Source organism: Poromitra crassiceps (assembly GCF_964638095.1).
Source record: "Poromitra crassiceps genome assembly, chromosome: 8".
NCBI lineage: Eukaryota > Metazoa > Chordata > Actinopteri > Beryciformes > Melamphaidae > Poromitra > Poromitra crassiceps.
The window spans coordinates 34,874,818-34,896,590 of record NC_139629.1 but is presented as its reverse complement, the minus strand read 5'-3'; positions in this window follow the sequence as shown (position 1 = coordinate 34,896,590).

Sequence of the window (21,773 nt, the reverse complement as noted above, 5' to 3'; positions counted from 1 at the left end):
TATATATATATATACTATAGACTATAAATATACGACTAGGGTCACTAAGCACCTCAATGTCGTCATCCGGCACATCCAGGAAGCAGTCGTCCTCATCGAGGTCCAGAGGGCTGGTGAGGCAGAAGCCTCTCAGATGCATGGGAAGAGGGGAGAGCTGGACAGGAAGAAACAGAAGAGGGTTAGATATTTGAGAGAGATCTGCTGGCTATTGTAAGTCCGGCTGTTTCCAGGTCCATGTGTGAGTATGTACTGTGTGGCTGATCATTTGCAAGAAAATGTCTTATACATTCACATTTTACTTTTTGATCAAGTTTTTTTTCCGGATTTTCTCCCATTTTCTCCATAATTGTACTTGGCCAATTCCCCCCCCTGCTGTCCCACATATTAATGCAATGCTCCACCTCCTCTGCCGATCTGGGGAGAGGCATAGACTAGCACATGCTTCCTCCGATACATGTGCAGTTGCCAGCCGCTTCCGTTCACCTGACAGCGAGGGGCTTCACCGGCAGGACATAGCGTGCGGGAGGATCGCGCTATTCCCCCTAGCTCCGCTTCCCCCCCGAACAGGTGGCCCGACTGACCAGAGGAGGCGCTGTTGCAGGGACCAGGACTCTATACCCCACCGGCTTCCCACCTGCAGACACGGCCAATTGTGTCTGTAGGAAGTAACGTCTGACCAAGCAGGAAGTACCACTGCCGGGAACTGAAGCCAGATCTGTTGCATCTACACTAACCCAGACATGGTCTTGTACATTTATTGTGCTTGGTGATCAAATGTGATTCTTATTTGTGTCTGTGAAGGCAGGAGTTGACGTACCGTGAGGGCCGCTGCTGCGAAAGCAGTGTCTCCGCTGTTGAAGGAGGGCATGCGGCGCCGCGACACCGTCTTGGTTGGTTTCTTGAAAGCAAAGCTCTCCTGTAAACTGGTGTCTTTCAGGGGGGACGGCAGTGCGTTTCGGGCGAAGGCAGTGCTGTTTAGTGGTGCCTTCTGGAGGCGTCTGGACTGCTCCGTCTTGCTGCGCTCGCCGGCCCAGGTGCGACTCTTGAGACGAAACGTCCTCAGGTCCTCTTTGAAATCTTCATGATGCATGGGACGATATGACTCCGGCTCGCATCGAGACTGCAGGCGAGAAGGAGACAGATATTCAGACGACCGAACAACAAGCTGTGTTCAAACTACAATAAGGTCAAAACAAATGTGAATTTTTGGGGCTCAGGATTCCTATGAAAATACCCCCCACCCCCAAAATAAATAAATAAATAAAATGAAATTAAACATGCCCCCAGGGCAGAAATATGGAGAAAAAGGTGGCATTCTAATGCACGTGCTCCATAAATCATGTTATCTGCCCAGCCATCTGGGCAGATAACACTTATGACATCACTCACCCAGCCTGCTGCTGAACAGCACTGCTGTTCTGAATGAATGAGCCCAGCCTGAGACCAGATCATCATAGCAGTGCTGTACAGCAGCCAGGCTGGCAGTGATGTCATAAGTGTTATATGCCAGTTATATGTCAGTTGCTTTTTACAAAAACCAGTCTAGATGCAGCCATGTGTGAAAAAAGAGAGAGAATCCTATTGCTACATACCAGTCCCACACATGAATGCAACGTGGTCTCCAACCTGCACCATGCTCTTTAAAGTATGCAACTGAAGTCCTTCGACAAAATGAGAAACAGATTTGGAAACACAAACCTGAAAACGAGGGAAGAATTCTTTGTATCCTCCCTTGAGGATGTAGAGTTCGGGGTAGTGGAGATTGGGGTAATCGTTCATTTTGCGGTCGCTCTCTCTGACGAAGCGGCACATGCGCGGGCCGCGCTCCGAGGAGAACTCGCAGTGGAAGATGATGAGGACGCGTCTGTCTGGGGAGGACGCCGTGATGGGTACTCTGAGGAGGTAGTCTTCTACCTGCTGCTCCTGGTGTAGGTTCACAGCTCCCTGAGACAACAACAACAACAGCTACTTTACTCACAATGTACAGGAAGTTATCTGATGACATTGGTGCACAGGCGTCAAAACAGAGTCAACACTCAGTAACAAATAACAGGGGGAACAGGACCTCAGACCCAGTAGACTAGAATAATATAGAGATGGTCATACACTTCAATGTACAGCCACTACATGAAGCGGTTAAATACAATGCCAATCTGGGCACAGTCTGACGCCTCATAAGACAGACGGCTGATCATATTTGGGAGTTCTGGTGTATAGGGCGGTCGCCCCCGGCAACACTTCCACTTCCATGGGCCGGGTATGGGTATTGGCAAGTAGCCCTGGGTAAACCCAGCCCCCACGTGACCTGCTCTCAGTCACCACCTTGTGACTGTAAGCAGGGTAAGCCTGAGAGCAGGTCACTGGGGGCTGGGTTTACCCAGGCTAATTGGCAAGGACCTCACGACACGATACGTATCAAGATACATGGGTTGCGATACGATTGTATCACGATACATTGTGATACAATATATTGCAATATATTGCAATACTCTACACAATTTACGAAAAAAAAGAAAAGAAAAAAAAAGAGCTAAAAATACAACACACTGTGTACCACCCAGGTAGTGTAATAATATGTACATCACTTTATATTGATAACTTAGTGGACAAATTGAGTGCAAACTACTGAGTGTTGAGTGTGTTACTGAACGCACTGAAATCAAAAGTATTCTTATTGTGTCACTGAACACACTGTTCAGATATCGATATGGGAAATATCGACACAGTATCGCATAAAAAATGTCTAAATGCCTTTTCAGAAGCCTTTCCATCCTACCAAGACATTCCAGCACGAGACAGTCAAAACAAAATCGATTTTTACACCAGTCCTTTCCTATAGTCTTATAGTATAGAGGCGGACATGTTGGCAGACGCTCACCTTGATGTGTCCGCCCTCAAACTCGTAGGGGTAGCGACAGTCGATGACGATCACGCGTTCCACGAGCTGACTGAACTGTCCGCTCAGAGCTGCCACCATCTGAGGACCACAGAGGGGAAACTTTAATGTCACGTTTGAAATACTGCAATTCATTCAATACAGAATAAAAGACCGATCAAACAAAACAGAAATAGACAAATACTCTACTCACCGTCTCTGGGGTAATGTACTTGAGGTCCACATGTTTACCGCCCACTGTGGGAAGTACGAAAGGCTGAAGGAGAGGGGAATAGGGTTAGGAAAGTAATTATTTGATGCAATTTATTATAGTTATTAGGGCATGAAACACAGCTGAAACAATAGGAGGATCTTATAAGCACACGATGGAATTGCATTCTTTTTTTTTTACAGTGCACCTGAAGGCAACATGCAAGATACCCGCTGAATAAGTGTCCAAATGTTCATGTCATTCTGGCCAATACTCTACTTCTGTTATAACATTTCAGTCTGGAATATGGAATATCTTTCAATAATCTTTATGACTAAAAGTAATCTCATGTGTAAGAAATGACTGTTCTACAGTCATTTCTTGCGGCCCTGGGGCCTAGAGTCTAGAGCACACATGGGCAAAATGCGGCCCCAGGGCCGGACTCAAAGAAAAACAAAACGCCCCCAAAAGCTCAATAAAAGGCAGAATTATGTTAATAAATCTGATCTGCTACAGCCATTGGATTTGTATCACTATTATATCAGGAGATTAACAAGAAATTACCAATCACAACGGGAGAGAGGGTTAAAAATAGGGAGACTCCCGCGAAAATCAGGAGTGTTGGCAGGTATAATCTCCAATGTGTGGCCCTTTGCTTACTTGATGTAAGTCAGTATGGCCCTCAGGATTTTTTTTTTGCCCACCCCTGCCTTATAAGCCTTACCTTGGTGAAATCTCCTATCACGTCTTCTTCATCGCTGTCATCACCGTCCACCAGAGTGTCAATCTCCATCTGACAGGACTGAAGGTCTGACGTGGACCTCTGGAGCGGAGAGCAGCCCTGGATAAAGAAGAGAAATTACTTTTTAAAGAGACTAGAAAGCTTGAATAATGCACTAACAAACTAGGTTTTGCAGTGGTTCTCAACCTGGGGGTCGCGAGATTATTTTGGGGGGGGTCACAGGGTGATTGTCAAAAGAGAGAGAAAAAAATCTCCCATCATTATTAAAGCTCCCATACCAAATGGCTTAATGTATTATAAAGCTATATCAAGTATAAAAACTATTCCAGTGAGTGAGTGAAATCAGTGTGTGAATGCATGCCATGCACACTGTCATTGGGTTGGGTTGCGGCGGGAGAGAGGGGGGGGGGGGTGTAAACGTGACACAGTAACAAGGTGTTTTCAGCAGGGATACTGTGAATTGTGTGTGTGTGGACGTGTGTTACAGATCTACCTGCTTGCGTGACTGTCCTTCCTCTATGAAGCCGGTTTGCGTCTCAGTTTTCTCCACCTCTCTGTCCGCATTCTCAGGCAGGACCATCTCAAAGTGGTTCTTGGGAAGAGGGCGTGACATCAGGCTCTGCTTCAGCTGCTCCAGGCTCTCCCTCTGCTGTGTTTCAGAGACAGACGGTGGTTCTTCATTTGTGACTTCATTCTCCTCTTTAGCATTGGCATTTCTTAAGTGTGTGTAGTTAGTGTGTACTCCAAGGGTGTGCGTATTTACCATGCTTTTGGCGTATGCAGGGTCAGTCAGCTGCTCTTCACTGTTAATATTCAGTTTGTCTCTCAGTGGCGTGCGGCCGCGGATCAACCATGGGGTTGTGGCCCTGCGTAGGGTCATGTCTATGTTGCTCAGTGCCATCAGGTTCTGCGCTTCCTAAAATAAATAAACAAACAAATTAATTAATATACAGAGATAGACAGAGGGACACAAACAGACAATAAGGCAGAGTGGGAGTTAGTATCGATCTAGTGATGTGTATAGAGACACTGCATGAAATAGGCCACGCCCATCACGGGGGAAAAACTCCGTTCATTTCCACACACCAGCGTCATTTTTCCTGAATTAAACATAGCTAAAAGCTGTTGTGTGGTGAGCTGCGCAGACGACAAATGTAAAAAATCGCCCGTTAAAGTTTGTTTGTACTCCTGAGCAAAACAAGTAAGCCATTGAGAATTGGCGAGAATGTGGCTCTAGCTGTCAAGGAAGTAAGTTGGAGTGTTCATCTTCCGTATATACGATCTTTTTGTGCAACACGCAACCATGCACGCGACATAGGAGAACGCCAGGATTGGAGGGGGGGTTTCTGTTTTCCCCTGTCTTCGGCGTGGTTTCTGAATGATGACGCATTATGCAGTGTCTCTATGCAGACAAGGTATACAGTGTGTATTATAACATTTTAAGTTTTAATCCAGCCTTTACTATAAGGGAAGTCCCCCAGACTCTGGAACGACCTACCAGAGGAAATCAAAAGACCAAAGTCCTACTGCTGTTTCTGTTGTGTGTGCCGCCTCAATTACCTTATGTTGTCTTATCAAAATTGGGTTTTCTTTTGCACGGTTTGTATCATTTTATCCTGTCTTGCTTTATTAGACACTGGACTAGCACACACACACACACACACACACACACACACACACACACACACACACACACACACACACACACACACACACACACCTAATTTACCTGCTGGCCACAGAATTAAAAAACAAACAGCTTGAGATCCAAAACTAGCAGCTAGGTTCACTTTAGGCATGTTCACATGCAACACGCTTTTATCTTTAACAAGCTGCAGCGTAGAAACAACATTGGCGTTTAAATAGCAAGCAATCTGGGAACCCATCGGTTAAAAAACAACAAAACAAGTCGAAGGTCTGTTTCGAGAGATTAAAAAGCAAGTAACTCCTGCTCCCAGCTAGCCCTCCCGTGAGCTAGCCGCGCACCGCTAGCCTACACACAAACGTTAGATTTGCCCCTTTCCCACACAAACGTTAGATTTGCCCCATTTTCAATTGTTTCACAAACAAGTTCCAAAAGGGGCATAAAGCCCTAAACATTTGCGCCTGACTCACCTGCTGATAAGTGTACCAAGATGGTGCTGTGACTACACCTGCTTTACTTCCTGCTAAACACACCTTGAGACCTAACAAGCTAACGCTAAGCTACTGATGTTTTCAGACATGATAGACATTAAAAATATGAATCAGGGACCCCGTTGTGGACCCCGAGCCGAGCACTTCCGGTAGGGCGATCCTAACGGCTCGTCTCCGTGTACTACCCACTGGTACTACCCCTCCCCCCCCCCACACACACCCCAACACACACACATAAGCGAGCCGAGTCGACATTAACGTACTTCTCTGGGTAGTCGACACAACAAGCTTAACGTTTCGAGAACGTTATTGTTGCTAAATACCCATCACAACTGCTCATGTTTAAGTCCTAGCTAGCCACCAGTCTGCCGTTAGCTTTTCAGTTAAATGTCCGTCGTGCCGCAAAAGGCTGTCTTGTCCAGCGTTCAGCAGTAACTAACCACTGATATGAGGGGTAGCCAAGTTAGCTTGTCATACAGATTCCCAGTGTTATCCAAGACGAACACCTGTTCAGTCTTTGAGAAATACTTGACAAAATAAAGTGAGAAAAACAAATAAAACGTGTCTCTTCCTTACCTGCTGCTCCATATGGTCCAAATCACGTTGATACACGAAAGTAATGCAGGCACACAAAATGCAGGTGAGCTGTTAGCTACGCGTCTGGCTCTCATGAAACTGAAATCCAAATGAGCTGTGCAGCGCTTTTCGTCTTATATAGGTCGATGGTTTGAACCAAACGCTCATTCGTCACGCCCACTTCGCGCAGGCGCAACGACAGATGCGCATGTCGGGGGTAGAAAGAGAGAGTACGCGCACATAGACATATATAAGGCTAGATGGCTTAAGGCGGAGTCACCAGCGTCGTTGAAGCGCCGCCATCTTGCTACGGCAGGCTTTCTGGTACGTTCTCTGGTAGCTGTTGGAGGGTGCACAGACAAAAATACTCATAACTTGCTGAAATCTTGACGGATTTACAAACGGTTTGGTTTATTACAAGCATATTCCGTTCCCGAGATATGGCAACAACAAAACAAAAAACACAAAAAACACTATATTTTTGATGGGCTCCAAATTACACCAAAATTATACCGAAGCATCTATGCCATGAGAGGGATTCAGGCACAAAGTTTCATGCAGTTTCATCCATTTCCCTAGGAGTTATGATCATCTGATGTGATAATACTAACCCAACAACAGATGCTCATAGCTCCTAGCAAAATGGATGAAACTGCATGAAACTAGGTGCGTGAATTCATCTCATGATGATGATGCTTCAGTTTAAGTTTGGTGTAATTTGGAGCCAAAAATAATAATAAAATGTTAGCGTTTTTTTAACCCATAGATATATATAAAGCTGTGGTGCCGTAGCAAGATGGCCACCATGCGACGACGTCGCTCTCCATTGACCGGCAGCGCGGGTAAGCCATCTAGCCTTATATATGTCTATGTACGCGCAGCCCTGGAAAGTACCGTGACGCGTGATTTCTATTCGCACATAGGATAAGCAATAACCACGCCCTGTGGCGCCGGGATTGGCCAGGAGCAACACTGGAGGGCACGTTGCCCCTTTCGGAACTGCTAACCTAGCTTACGTAAGCTAGGTGAGCAGTTCCGAAAGAGGCAAGAGGGCACGCAGCCCAGCGATTTCATGAACCAACTGAATAGCTCTGGTATGTAGGTTTAGCAGTTGGATGGCAGAATCGAAAAGCTGAAGGTCTGTTTTACAGAATCCCGTCAACTCGCACTCCTTTCAATGCTAACCGCAGGCATCTTTGGTTGCAAACCTTAGAAGAAGCGATTGGAACGTCGGCATAATTAAAAATGCCTGACTTTGCAGTGCTCATTTCATATCATTGTTAGCACAGCAAGGATCTATGACATGTCTACCTCCAGGTCCGGCTCCGGTCAGTATCGGTCAGTATGCAAGGCCTACCTAAACTCATAAAAAAGTTTGGATTTGGCTTTCTTTTTTCTTTCTTTGCCCCCCATGTTTCTCATGTAAATCAAATAATAATAATAATAATAATAATAATAATAATAATAATAATAATAATAATAGTAATAGTAATAGTAACAAATACCCTGAATATTCAATACAGGCATGCACATATACTTTATAGGCATATAAGACATCAGTTGCCAAGAGATGCCACACATAGGCCTAACTCATTGACAACTCAGAACAGGGAGAGAAAAGGGTCCAATGTTTTCAGGAAATTCACATCAAAGTGTTGACTAGAATTTCCCTTTTTCAAGCCAGTGTTTCCTTGTTTTTAAGCAAATAAAATAACAGCACGATTGTGCAAATGTCATCCTATAAATATCCAAACAAGAGCCATTCTTAAACTGCAAGAAAGCACAATACACACTGGTTAATGAACAAGAAATGCAAGAAAACACAAGAAACACTGGTTAACTATTTGCATGTGTCTGCTGTCCGTCCCCTGCAGGCTTGCCCCTGTTTGTGCAGCGGACAGTGGCCAGGACCATCGTGTTGCTACAGGAGATCATAGGGAAGGGTTGTTTTGGTGAGGTGTGGAGGGGAGGAGATGTGGCCGTGATGATTCTGTCGTCCAGAGAGGAGCGCTCCTGGTTCAGAGAGGCTGAGATCTACCAGACCATCATGCTGCGCCACGAGAACATCTTGGGCTTCATCGCAGCAGACAATAAAGGTTAGGACTTGTACCATCAAGACAAAGAAGATGGGGAGGTAGAGGGGATATTGATTCAAATGTTGTTTTATATTTTGAAATTCAATTTAACAGCCCTCCATTTTAGATACTGTAAATATTTCTAAAATAAATGATCTCTAGACTAAGACAAAAATACTTTGACAAGACAACATTCAACATGAAAGTATCTGGAGCGAAGAGTTTAAAACTTAACTCGCCCCGGGCAGATGAGACCTCCCCCGTGGGGGTCGAGAATGGGATAGCTCCCGTCGCCGTGGAAACAGGACGCGCCCACAGCAGCACACTCGCTGCTGTAGCCGGCATAAAGACGTGACGGTCAGGCGATTTGCTTGTAAAGGCGTGAGATGGTTGTGCGGGGCTCAAGGGTCCGGGTGCAGCCAAATGGCCGCGGGTGTAATTCTGCTGGCACTTTTACTGTCTGAGTGGGCTCTGGAATGTGGCAGGAGAAGTGTGCAGAGAACATTTCACTCCGACCAAAACTTTAAAAAAAAACTGAACACATTCTGTGTTATTGAACAGAGTGAAATGTTATGTGGTCTCTCCCGTTTCTAAATATATCTGAACTGTTTGGTTTGACGAAGTAAAACTATTTCTATAAGCATTTTACAAGATGTCTATGGGAAAATAAATGGCGGATGAAAATCTCTGGTACAGTGCTGAAGCAGGAAGTGATGTTCCACTTTGGCTCTCTATTCAAACCTTTATTGAACATGGCACGTGTCCAAATTGCACCAAATCCGACGCAGCACGTCCTCGGGTCCCCAGCAACACACCCGCCAAGTGTGAAGCTGATCGGACAACGGTTCTCGAGATATGCAAAGGACACACTCATACAGACACACGCTCACAGACAGATAGATTCCTTGCTTTACAATAATGATGATGCATAATATAGTTATAATAATGACTTTCTCTTTTTCAGAGTTTCTGGAGGATTTCTATGTAAAGTATTGTGGCGAATCTGGGTTTAGGTAGGAACTGATGTGGAGGGGGGTTCCTGGGGGGAACGGGAGGAGTGCGGACCTCCCTGTCTGACTGCGCATGCCTGAGTGAGTCTGAATAAGCTAGGAAGCCGGTAGCTAGCTAGAGCGTGACAACCGCCAAGAGTTGTGGCGTTAACTAATAGTAACTATTGTGGCTCTATCTGAAAAAAAGGAAGGTATATGGCGCCCTCCTTTGGACAAATTGATTCATTGCACACAAAATTAAAAATCTCTGAAGTCTTATGCCAGCCATCCATCCCTCAAACCCTCTCTGTTCACCCATTCATCTTTACTAGCCTGTTTTCTTCTCTTTCTGTCTCTGTCCCTCTCCTCTCATCTTTCAGAAACAGATATCTGTGTATTTATATCATATTCCATAACACCTCCTCCCTCCCCCGCATCGCCACCCTGACCTCAGGCCTGGAGACTGGCAAGGTATGTTACTGTAAATGCAGGAACTACCAAACGTCCAAAGGGATTTGTTGAATGATCCTAAAGCGCTAAACCAAATAAAAAAAATAGTTTGCATGCAACAATAAAATGAAAAAGCGAGGATGCCAGGGAAAACTCAAATTGTCTTAATCACCCATCTCAATGTACAATCTTCTGCTTCTTGCAAGACTTCACTCACCTGATCACGGGCGTGGCGTCTTCCTGGGCGTGAGCTTCTTCATCCTGTCAATCATCCTGGGCTACAGCTGGCTGGAGGCCGTCATCTTCCTCATCGGCATCATCGTAGCCAACGTGCCCGAGGGGCTCCTTGCCACTGTGAGTGTGTGTGTGTGTGTGTGTGTGTGTGTGTGTGTTGTGTGTGTGAGAGTGTGTGTGTGTGTGTGTGTGTGTGTGTGTGTGTGTGTGTGTGTGTGTGTGTGTGTGTGTGTGTGTGTGTGTGTGTGTGTGTGTGTGTGTGTGTGTGTGAGAGTGTGTGCGTGTGTGTGTGTGCGTGCATGCATGCCTGCATTCGTGTGTGTATGTGTGTGTGTGTGTGTGTGTGTGTGTGTGTCTCAGCGTGTGAAACAAATTTCAGGCCTGGAGGGATTTCGAAATGTACCCCGACCACGATCTATGCCAGGCATGTCCAAAGTCCGGCCCTGGGGCCAATTGCGGCCCGCGGACAGATTTTAAGTGGCCCTCGGCTTGTCTCTCAAAATATACTATATGTGGCCCTCCACACAGTATTGGTTAATCAAGCAAGTTCAATTTGCATTTTTTCCCTTCCCCTAACGATGACAGCACTATCATACAGTTTGTAGAAGCACCAGGTCAGAACAGCACATGCAGAACTAATGTTTTCAGATGGTAAACAAAGTACAATTGCAGTGTTTCTCCTAGAAAATCTTTCAGGCCTGGAAGGATTTCGTAACGTACCCCGACCGAAATGGTGTGGGCCCTCGCTGGCGACGCTAAACTTTTAGCTAACCTGTTTGCATCTATGTTCGCAATGGCATCCCAAGTATCATCATACTATTATGGGATGCAATGCAAACAGTTGTATTATATATTAAAGATGGTACAGCTGGAACTGAATCCATACTTAATCCACTGGTATGCCTCCTTCCTTACCAACAGGACACAAATGGTGAAAGTGAACCGAACCCTCTCGTCAGCAATAACTACTAATGTTGGTGCTCCCCGGGGCAGCGTAAGCTCAGCTTTTCTTTTCACTTTTTACACTGACGACTGTCGCACTGTGGAATGTTGATCTGAGTGTCGTACCAACTCACCAGATCAATATATTCTAAAATACTCTGATGATACAGTTTTGATCTCGCTGCTTGACAGCTCTAGCGACCCTGGACTGCACCAACATAGAGTAAATAAGGTGGTGGAGTGGAGCGATAACAACACTCTCTTAATCAATGCAAAAAAAGACAGCAGAGATTGTTTTTGGGTCTCCACCTGACACACACAGCTCCTCTGTTACGATCCATAACGAACAGATCAAACAGGTATGCTCCTTCACATACCTAGGCGTAACAATAGACCACCTGCTGTCATGGAAAGACCACGTAGAGTCCCCGTGTAAGAAAACAAAGCAAAGACTATACTTTATTCGCCCGTTGGTGCTAGTAAACAGATTCTTCTATTATTTTTTTACCTCAGTGATTATGAGTGTTTTACAGTACTGTAGTACCACCTGGTATGGATGCCTGTCTGTTACCTTAAAATCACAACTACTAAGACAGATGAATATTTGTTCAAAAATTGTTGGTAAACCACTGAGTCTATATGAGTCTACATACGTCAACAGTGTATTGAGGTTAGCTAGAAATATTGCCTCAAACACTAATCATGTGTTACATGAAGAATATAAATTCCTGCCCTCTGGCAGGAGATACTTAATCCCAACTTTCAAGAAGGTCAGACTAAGTCCTTTATACATCAGTCGATCCTGAGGCTTAATCAAGAACATGGCCGAGGGTCAGTGGAGCAGTGACCAGTGCTCTCTGTGTGCTGTATGTGTGTCATGTATCTTTGTATTTTTGGTTTTGTTCTCTTTGTCATGTGTTTGTGTGTGGGACTGCCGCTGTCTTGCAAGACAAATTTCAGTGTGAACTGACAATAAAGTACCGGTATATCGTATCGTATCGTATAGGATGTGCGTTTCCCAGGCAACGACACACGTTGACATGTTTTTGGAACAGCGTGGGCACAATGCTCCTAAAAGCAAAAGGCACCCCTGATCTATGCCTTACAAAGCATTCACAAATGAGATTAAATACAATTGTTAAATACATTATAAATGAGGTTATTAATCAGGAACAACAAGGTCTCTCCTGTTTGTTCCATGAATTGAAAATTATACATTTCATATTTCAAATTCAACTGGTGGGTGACATTCCTTTTCCAACTCCAGGAACTGAATTGGAATTGACCATGCATTTTCAATTGAGTTCATGAATGGCCCCAACCCTGAAGTTGACAAAATGTCAGACAGTTTTAAAACGGTATTCTAAATTATTAAAATGCATCAGAATAACCGTTGTTTTGTCTGTCCCTTCAGAACTTCAGGAGAAGGAGAGTGGCTCAGGGTCTACACCCGGAGGTGACGAGGACTCCGGGCGTTGGTGGTTCTCTGGCGTCCAGCGCTCAGCAGCAGTGTGAGGAAAGCCCAGGGGCAGCATGAGAGTGTGACGGCTGTGAGAGAAGCACTGAAGGTGCTGGCTCCGTTTTGACGGCATCCTGGGCTTTAGTCAGAGACCAGCTACAGAGTTACAGAAACTGACTCAATGGCTTTTTATGTGGTAAACTGTGATTTTATGTAAGAGACTAAGGGTGCTTTCACACTGGCGTCCAGGTACCGTTCCCGAGCACACTTTTCCCCAAATTGACCCCAGTTTCGGAACGTTTGACGAGTGTGCGAACGTTGCGTTCCGTTCCGCGCCCGGCCGCGCAACGGGGAACCGTGACAGGATACCACTTGAAAAGGTGGTCTGGCGAACACTTGCGAGTGTGAAAGCCAACCGTTACGAACCACATAGACGACACACGGAGCGAGGATACAGTGCAGGCATAGTTTTTTTTTTTTTATATATATTTATTTATTAGAGACCAGCAATATCAACATACATATTAACATACAGTGTGTCTCATACATTTTTTTCCTTTCTTTTTTCCCCTCAACCCTCCCGCCCTAACCCATCAGGTTAGGGCATGTTTTGAATTTCAGAAGACGAGAAAACAAAATAAAAACAGAAAACAAAAAACAACAACCAACAACGACAACAGCAATAATAATAACAATAACAAAACAAAAAACAAAAAAAAACATTACCAATGTTCTCAATAGTACTGTTCACAGTTCCCTACACCTATAGAGGCTGGTTGAGGCCTGGTGAGGACCGGTGACGGACAGGCAGCAAGATACTCCCACATCACACGGAGACCCGTAGGACACCACTACTGCCAAACCTCACTGGCAGGTAGCTGGTCAAAATAATTAATTAATGGTTGCCAATAGGAGTAAAATCGTTCAACAGATCCTCTTATGGAGAACTTTATTTTTTCCAATTTTAAAAATGACATGACATCACTTATCCAGGATTTAGACGATGGGGGTAAAGAGGACTTCCACAACAGGAGAATCCTTCTGCGTGCAATTAGGGAGGTAAAGGCAATTACGTTAGTTTGAATATTCGTGGTAATGTGTCCCTCTGATGTTCTTCCAAAGAGGGCTATGTGAGGGGATGGTGCAAGCTGAGACTGTGTTATTTCAGATACTGTGTTAAGAAATGACTCCCAATAACTACCGTAACTAAACTGGGGCATGACCAAAACATACGTGTTAAATCGCATGGGGAAAGTGAACATCTACTACACTTATCCTCCACTGTATCTGGATATATCTTAGACAGCCTAGATTTACTATAGTGAGCTCTGTGAAGTACCTTAAGCTGAATAAGACTGAGCCGAGCACAGGAAGAGGATGAGTTGACAGCCTCTAAAGCTTCGCCCCAGAATTCATCCGAGAGGATGACCTGTAGCTCGTTCTCCCAGTCTGCTTTAATCTTCTCCATTTTAGATTCATTTGCTGGTAAGAGAAGATCGTAAAGGTAAGGAACATGACCCCTTGTCAAGGCACCTGCTTGGAGTATAAAAGTGCAGGCATAGTTGATGACGCAAGTGCACTCTGTTTCATTCCCGAGCACGGAAGAAATGTTGTAATGTGAAAGCTGACCAGCGTGGGAGGGCGGGCAATCATTCCCTGGTGCGGAACGGAACGAAAGCAATCGTTCCCAGTGAGAAAGCAGCCTAAATTAAACGTGAGCGCAGAATGTTGATTATTTAATGTTGAATGAACTTGTGGGTTTATGTTGGCTGGAAACGCAACACGGTGGAAGCAATTGGCATATCATTACAGTGGCAATTGTACCAATGTTGAAGCGTCCAGGTCAATAATGATCACAATAATACAGAGGGCAGCATCGATAGGGCTACCTGTGCTTGATGTCATCATATAGTGGAGTACAGGCTAGTTAAGTGTTGGTAGTGATGATTTTGAATTAACATGCTCATTGCTCACTGCATATGCTGTTGTGTTTCTGTCTTGGAGTGTGGTTGATTTGATTCATCAAAACGTCAAATTAAGTAATCCTATGATAAAATGTTTCATGCCCTCTTTAACTCCCTATGTTTTGCAAACCTTTCCTGGTTCTGTAGTTTTAATAAACCAAACATTAAGCTTGCTGTATGGTCTTTGTGGAAAAAGTGCAAATGTAGTGTTTGAACATGATTGCCTCTCATATCTTTCTGTTGTGATCAAAATTGTACTTAAAAAAGCTCTGTTGTGTTGACATAATCGATGCCTAGTGGTTTAAATTCCCCGCCTGGGTCACATGACGATCCGGGAACCAATCACACGACGCGCATTCGGAGCTCATCTCTTCAGGTCAAAAGAGACAGTCCAGCAACTCTTCAGTTCGCAGCAGCAGGTGAAGAGAGACAGTCGCAATTGGTGAAGAGAGAGTCGAGCAAGCAGGTGAAGAGAGACAAGCGAGCAACTTTTTTTGAAGCAGCAAGAAGACATCTTTTCTTACAAGGTAACTAACTATCAACTTTTGCTGAGGCAGCGAGACATATTTTCTTAAGGTAACGCTAACTGTAGTTTTAGTTATCACCGTGACCCGGCCCGGTCTTCTCAACTGTCTGCAACACAGACACGGCATCGTCGGCAGTGAGTTAATGTTACCTAGCTACAGCATCCATTACCGGCTGACGTTAGCGGTTAACGTGATTCGGAGACCCACATATATCTCCAAAAACAGCCAAAACCATACATATTGTACCTCAAAGCGTACGTTAATTTTTCAAAACAGTTTGGTAACGGTTTGATTTCTGCATGTGTGACGTCAACACCGCTTGCTGCTAGCGCGGCAGCGCCACCTTGAAGGCAGTCACACAGAGATCAGCGTACTGAGGCAGTTAACTGCTAGTTTAATCGTAATTAGTGTTTAGCCGCTAACTATAGCTAGATTGTGACTTCCCCTCGACATATCCTAGTTGGCATTTGGACTCCAGAAAAATCGGCCTGTCTCTTGAACGGTATTTTTACTTTTCATCTGAACAACCGTTTAGCCATCTTTCTTTCTCCAAAGCATGATCGTCTATGCACGTTTTAAGACTCATATCGATGATTTAGCCGTTAATGTAACTGTTGCTCTCACAATAATAATCGCTGTTGCTTTGATGCAATGTAGCCCAAGCGACGTGTTTGCAGTTTGCACCTGTGTTTAGCCTGCCTTTTCGACACAAAATGGCCCCCGTGAGAAGGGTCTATTATTTCATTGATTTATTTCTGACACGGGTGCTTTTGGAGTGCCATTGCACGTGGGTTCATATAAGTTACATTGTGATTCTGTGTACAAACCTATCATTCACACCTGTTGCAACAACATAATATCTTATTTCAGCTTAATTTATCTTATGTTGTTATGTAATGTTATGATGTTAATGTTATGTTCTCTTACGTTGATCTTATTTTGGGTAACACAAAATGCCATGTCATTTCCACAGAAGTCAAAAGCCCACCTTAAACGATGGGGAAGGAGGTGAAGGTGGTGGTGGTGAGTACGACGGAGGACTCGCCACTCACCGTGCTGGAGAAAATTTACCTGAAGGCGAAGCCCAGGCCTGAAGTTGGTTCTTTCCGGAAGGCCCTGGCAGAGCTCAGCGGGAATGAGGAGGACAGCTTCAGCTTCAAGAAAGAGAGAAAGAGCAAGAGCAAGAGCGTTCACTGGGCTGACGAGGATCACCTCAGTGAATACTCTTACTTTGAGCTGGATAAGACCGAGAGAGGTGAGTGAAAAAAGTTGAACTTGTTTTTTTTCTTTCTGGAACCTGCAGATAGCCGTTATTCATACAGTTCTTTTCCTAATGATCATGTTTTGCTCCTGTGTTTCACAGTCAGCTTCAAACGCGTCATGCGGCGCTTAAAGAAGGCCAACCCCAACGGGAAGATCAGCAGGCGGGCGTTTGAGAGGGCCTGTGGGCTGTACCACGACACGCCCCCTTGGCCCCTCACGCTCACCAACAGCCTGACCACACCTCCCCGTCTGGTCCCCCTGGTGACCACACCTCCCCGTCTCGTCCCCCTGGTGACCACACCTCCCCGTCTCGTCCCCCTGGTGACCACACCTCCCCGTCTCGTACCCCTGGTGGTGAGTACGACGGAGGACTCGCCGCTCACCGCGCTGGAGAAGATCTACCTGAAGCCCAGGCGTGGCACGCGCCAGCAGACCTCCAAGCTGCCTCCTGTCCTGGCCAACCTGAGCACCACCACCAGCCCCCAAGCCACCAACAGCCTGACCACACCTCCCCGTCTGGTCCCCCTGGTGACCACACCTCCCCGTCTGGTCCCCCTGGTGACCACACCTCCCCGTCTCGTCCCCCTGGTGACCACACCTCCCCGTCTCGTACCCCTGGTGGTGAGTACGACGGAGGACTCGCCGCTCACTGTGCTGGAGAAGATCTACCTGAAGCCCAGGCGTGGCACGCGCCAGCAGAGCTCCAAGCTGCCTCCTGTCCTGCCCCAGCAGAGCTCCAAGCTGCCTCCTGTCCTGGCCAACCTGAGCACCACCACCACCAGCCCCCAAGCCACCAACAGCCTGACCACACCTCCCTGTCTGGTCCCCCTGGTGACCACACCTCCCCGTCTGGTCCCCCTGGTGACCACACCTCCCCGTCTGGTCCCCCTGGTGACCACACCTCCCCGTCTCGTCCCCCTGGTGGTGAGTACAACGGAGGACTCGCCGCTCACTGCGCTGGAGAAGATCTACCTGAAGCCCAGGCGTGGCACGCGCCAGCAGAGCTCCAAGCTGCCTCCTGTCCTGGACAACCTGAGCACCACCACCACCGGCCCCCCAGCCACCAACAACGCCGTCTCAAGCCCTGTGCTACCCGCTGTCAACGTACAGGAGCTGCAGTCATCTATCATGGTACAGTAAATAAGATCCTTGTCATTTTAAGGTTGAGGTGTTTGAGGTGTTGTGTTGTGTGAAGCATGGCTGTTGTTGTTAGTTGTGCTGTGTTGGTGTCGGCCGAGCATGGCGCTCTTCGTTGTGGCTTCGTTGTGGCTTTCAGTGCTGTTGAGCTGTTTGCTATTCGTGTACGGCCCCGCAATGTACGCTCGTTTGTTCTGTTGGTTGTGTGTAATCGGCTTAAATATTGCATTCTGCTCTTTTTTTCTCTCTCCTCTCGCGCACACACACACACACACACACACACACACACACACACACACTCACTCACTCACTCACTCACTCACTCACTCACTCACTCTCTGTGTGTGTGTGTGTCTCTCTCTCTCTCTCTCTCTCTCTCTCTCTGTGTCTCTCTTCCTCTGAGTAGCTGACTATTTGGCTTAACTGTTCTTGTGTTGCATTGAAAAAGCATTGCCCCCTCCTCGTCAATGACTGAGTGAGTCATGTGACTGCAGCTGTTAGGATATGGGACATAGAAGTGCAGTTATTGACTGAGTTAGTATACAGTTGTGCTTTGTAAAATGTTCATGCCTGGTAAGCTAGTAACTTCCATGAAGCTTCAGTGAATAAGCGTACATAGCACTCTCCTCCCTCTCTCTCCCGTCTACTAGACTGTATTAACACACTTCCCTCATACAAAGGGAACATAGTCCATGGAAACAGTAGAATAGAGACTGGAGCACACAAAATCACTGGTAGAGCAAATTTAATGAGGTAGCACACACTACAAACGCTAACATTTCGACGCGAGCAGCGTCTTCTTCAGAGTCCCAACAGTGAAGACAGATCCTTGTCATTTTAAGTTTGAGGTGTTGTGTCAACAGAGGTTCTGCATGGGGCATGGCATGAAATGTTTTCACATTTTTGTCGACATGTTTGTTTTTTTGCGCTATTTCACATGTTGGCTTCAAATTGGCATTTGGATGGAAGCATGGCTGTTGTTAGTTGTGCTGTGTTGGTGTCGGCCGGGCATGGCGCTCTTTAGGGCGGCTGGATGATGTGCTGGGTGTGTGAGGTCGCCAACACGGTGGTCCGACCCAGTGGTCCGTCCAAAGGTCCGAACAACCAAATCTCCCCAACAGCTAACATCGCCGGGGTCGGGCCGCTAACCTACCTGCTAGTTTTGCATCTCAAGCGGTTTCCGTTTGTTTTTATTCTGTGGCCGGGCCCAGCAGGTAGCTAGGTCTCCAAGCTAACGTTAGTGACTGTCCATTAAATTGTATGTAGGCCTACGTGACGCAGCAGGCGTTGGATCGCGGGACACGTACTGTATATTGTAAACTGTTCCTTTTTAAATAGGCCCATTTCACCGTTTTGAGGTGGTAAGCAGGAAGTGAAGCAGGTGTAATCAATAACATTAATGAGGGCGGCCTTGGCACTGGAACATGGAATCAATTAATCAAAGTTGAGCAAATGTGTGCAGACATACAACTTTGCTTCACTGATGACATTGATTCTATCTATAATTATCAGTGAGTGATGTCATCAGTGCTGCAAAGTTAAGCAATTGTGCGCAGACATACAACTTTGCAAGTTTGCATCATTGATGACATTGATTCTATTTATAATTCCTACCTCTAATTCCAGGAGTGTCTGTATGTCAGTATGTCTGTGTCATTGTGATGTCATCAGTGAGTGATGTCATTAGCAGGGGCGGCTCTAGGGCGGTGCTAGGCACCTAGAATGGCCGTAGCCCTACCAAGGAAATTACCAAGTTGAATAAGCCTGAAACGGAGTTATTTGTGCGCTAGTGAGATTTCCGATTGTAAGTGAAGGCATCACTCTTGTCAATCAATTCCCAGAGACTCCCCAATATCATCTAACTGCAGATTTCCGATTGTAAGTGAAGGCATCATTCTCAGCTGAGTGGTGTGACGCTTGTCATCTTCATTTCCCAGTCTCTCCCAGCAGATGGCGTCCTGTGAGTGGGTGCCTTTGCAGTAGGAGAGAGGTGTTTGATGACCAGCCGCCACTGGTCATCAGTGATGCAAATCTCCAATTCTCAATTCTCAAATGTTATTGATACAGCATCACCCCCCCCCCCCCCCATCATGAATCATTGTAAAGCCACAGAACAGTAAAGAGGATATTAATGTGATGTGTGTAGTTCTTCAGAGATCTAGCATCTTCATTTTGCTCCTTAGGGGGGGGGGGGGGGGACATGCCCCGGACCGCCCTCGGGGGTCTGCTGTCCGGGATGTTCTGATTAGGGGGCCCCCCCAAAGGTCTACTCCTAAAACCGCCCCTGCCTACGTCATATACATGTACTAGGCCTTTGCTAAGGAGAGTATAGGAGACATTAAACTGACAGATTTTTGGAAGGAGTTTTGTGTGAGTTGCTTCCATGCAAGATATCTGGGCTAAATCTTATGATGTGCATAATCACCTAATCCCTTGGTTTCAGATGGAGCCAGAGGAGGACATGGACAGAAAGCAGCAGGGAATTGAACTGGAGGCCAAACCCAAAGAAGTGCTGGACGTTGTCTTACAAAGCCTGGAGACGGGAAAAGCGCAACTTGTCTGTTCTGAGGAGCAGACAGATGCCTCAGTGCCTCACCCATGGGAGGACGAGCCAATGGTGGTGGACTCCACCAGCACACAGGAGGACAGGAGGGACACCTCTACGATGAAAGGTATTCTATCATTGAGAGAGTATGGCAAGCCGTCCATCCAGCTTTGAAAACTCTGCAGGCAAGATGGCCGCCTATACGCCCTTCTGTACCCTGGCAGAATTCCTAGCCCATAAACTAACACAACTTGGCCAATAAGCATGTAACATACCAAATAAAACAAACAGTAATGTCTTTATTGGTTGTAGAATGCAGAGGACATGTAACTGTTTAGTTAAACTCGCATTCCAGGAATATTGTATTTACTGCGCTGAAAAAAATGTGTTTTGGGGTTTAGTCCTGCTTTAACTAACTTAACCTAACTACAGTAACTTAACGTGACCTAACTAACTATCCTGTTTGCACAAAATTGTCATACGAAACTCCAGCTGACACCCCAAAAACCTACAATCCCGCTACAAACAAAAAAGATTGTTTGTTTATTAACTGGGCCCTGGCCTCCTATCATTTGACAAAAGTGGCCCCCGGGCAAAGCAAGTTGAGTATCCCCCATTTAGACATTCTTACTGCAGAGCTGTGTGGACATTGAGACATTTTACGGTCATTGTATGTCATTTTAATACACATTTAATTTGATCCCTGGCAGTTACTCCCGAGTCGTGTTGGGCATATCTCCTGCACCTGGAGAAGACAGGCAGCCCTGACACAGACGTGAACCTCCTTCACAACCTGATGGACCGTTATTCCACAGCATTCTCCGCAATGCCAATTACGGACTACAGCAAGAACGAGAGCTACGTCAGAATGCTGCTCAGACATGCAGAACTCAAGGGGTGAGTGTGTGTGGAAATGTCTACATGACAGTTCAAAGAATATGCATGCTATCATGACCGAGGCTGTTGCAGCCAGAACATGTTGGCTTTTGTTTTCACATCAAAGATTTGTCAGTAGTTATCTAAGACTAAGACTAGCTGTTTGTTTTGTTCTTTGTTCTTCTGTTAGGATTGAAGACCCAGACGACGCACGGGACCTCTTCCAAATTGCAAGAATCAGCTGCAGGCGCTTTGCCTTTGTCCACGTGGCAAACGCCCAGTACGAGCTCTCTCACGGTATACATCCCTACAGTCCATACACTACTATTATTTATTGTAGTTATTTGACAGAAAGCTGATATGTGGAATAGATACACTCAGCACATTTCATATTTCAGTTAAAGCACCAGAGTTGCTAAATGGCGCTTCATTCCGGAAGTGAACGATCTTTCTCTAATCTGCTCCACTATTATACTGTTATTATTATTATTATTATTACTATTATACTGTCATTTCCTTTTAGGCAGCAGGTGCTCTCGCAAAAGGCCACCAACAAAATGTGAAACGTGCACACGTGGAGCGGTTTATAACTGTCGTTTTCAGTGTGACTGAAGTCAAAAGTATTAAGACAGCCCTCGTGTCAAATCTGTCTTTTTTTTAAATGCCAGGATGTTATACTTTGTTTGTCTGTTTGTTTGTTTAGATTAGACATAGACAAAATGCTATCCAAGGAATAGTAAAAAAATGGTCGTCAAATGAACCAGTATAATGG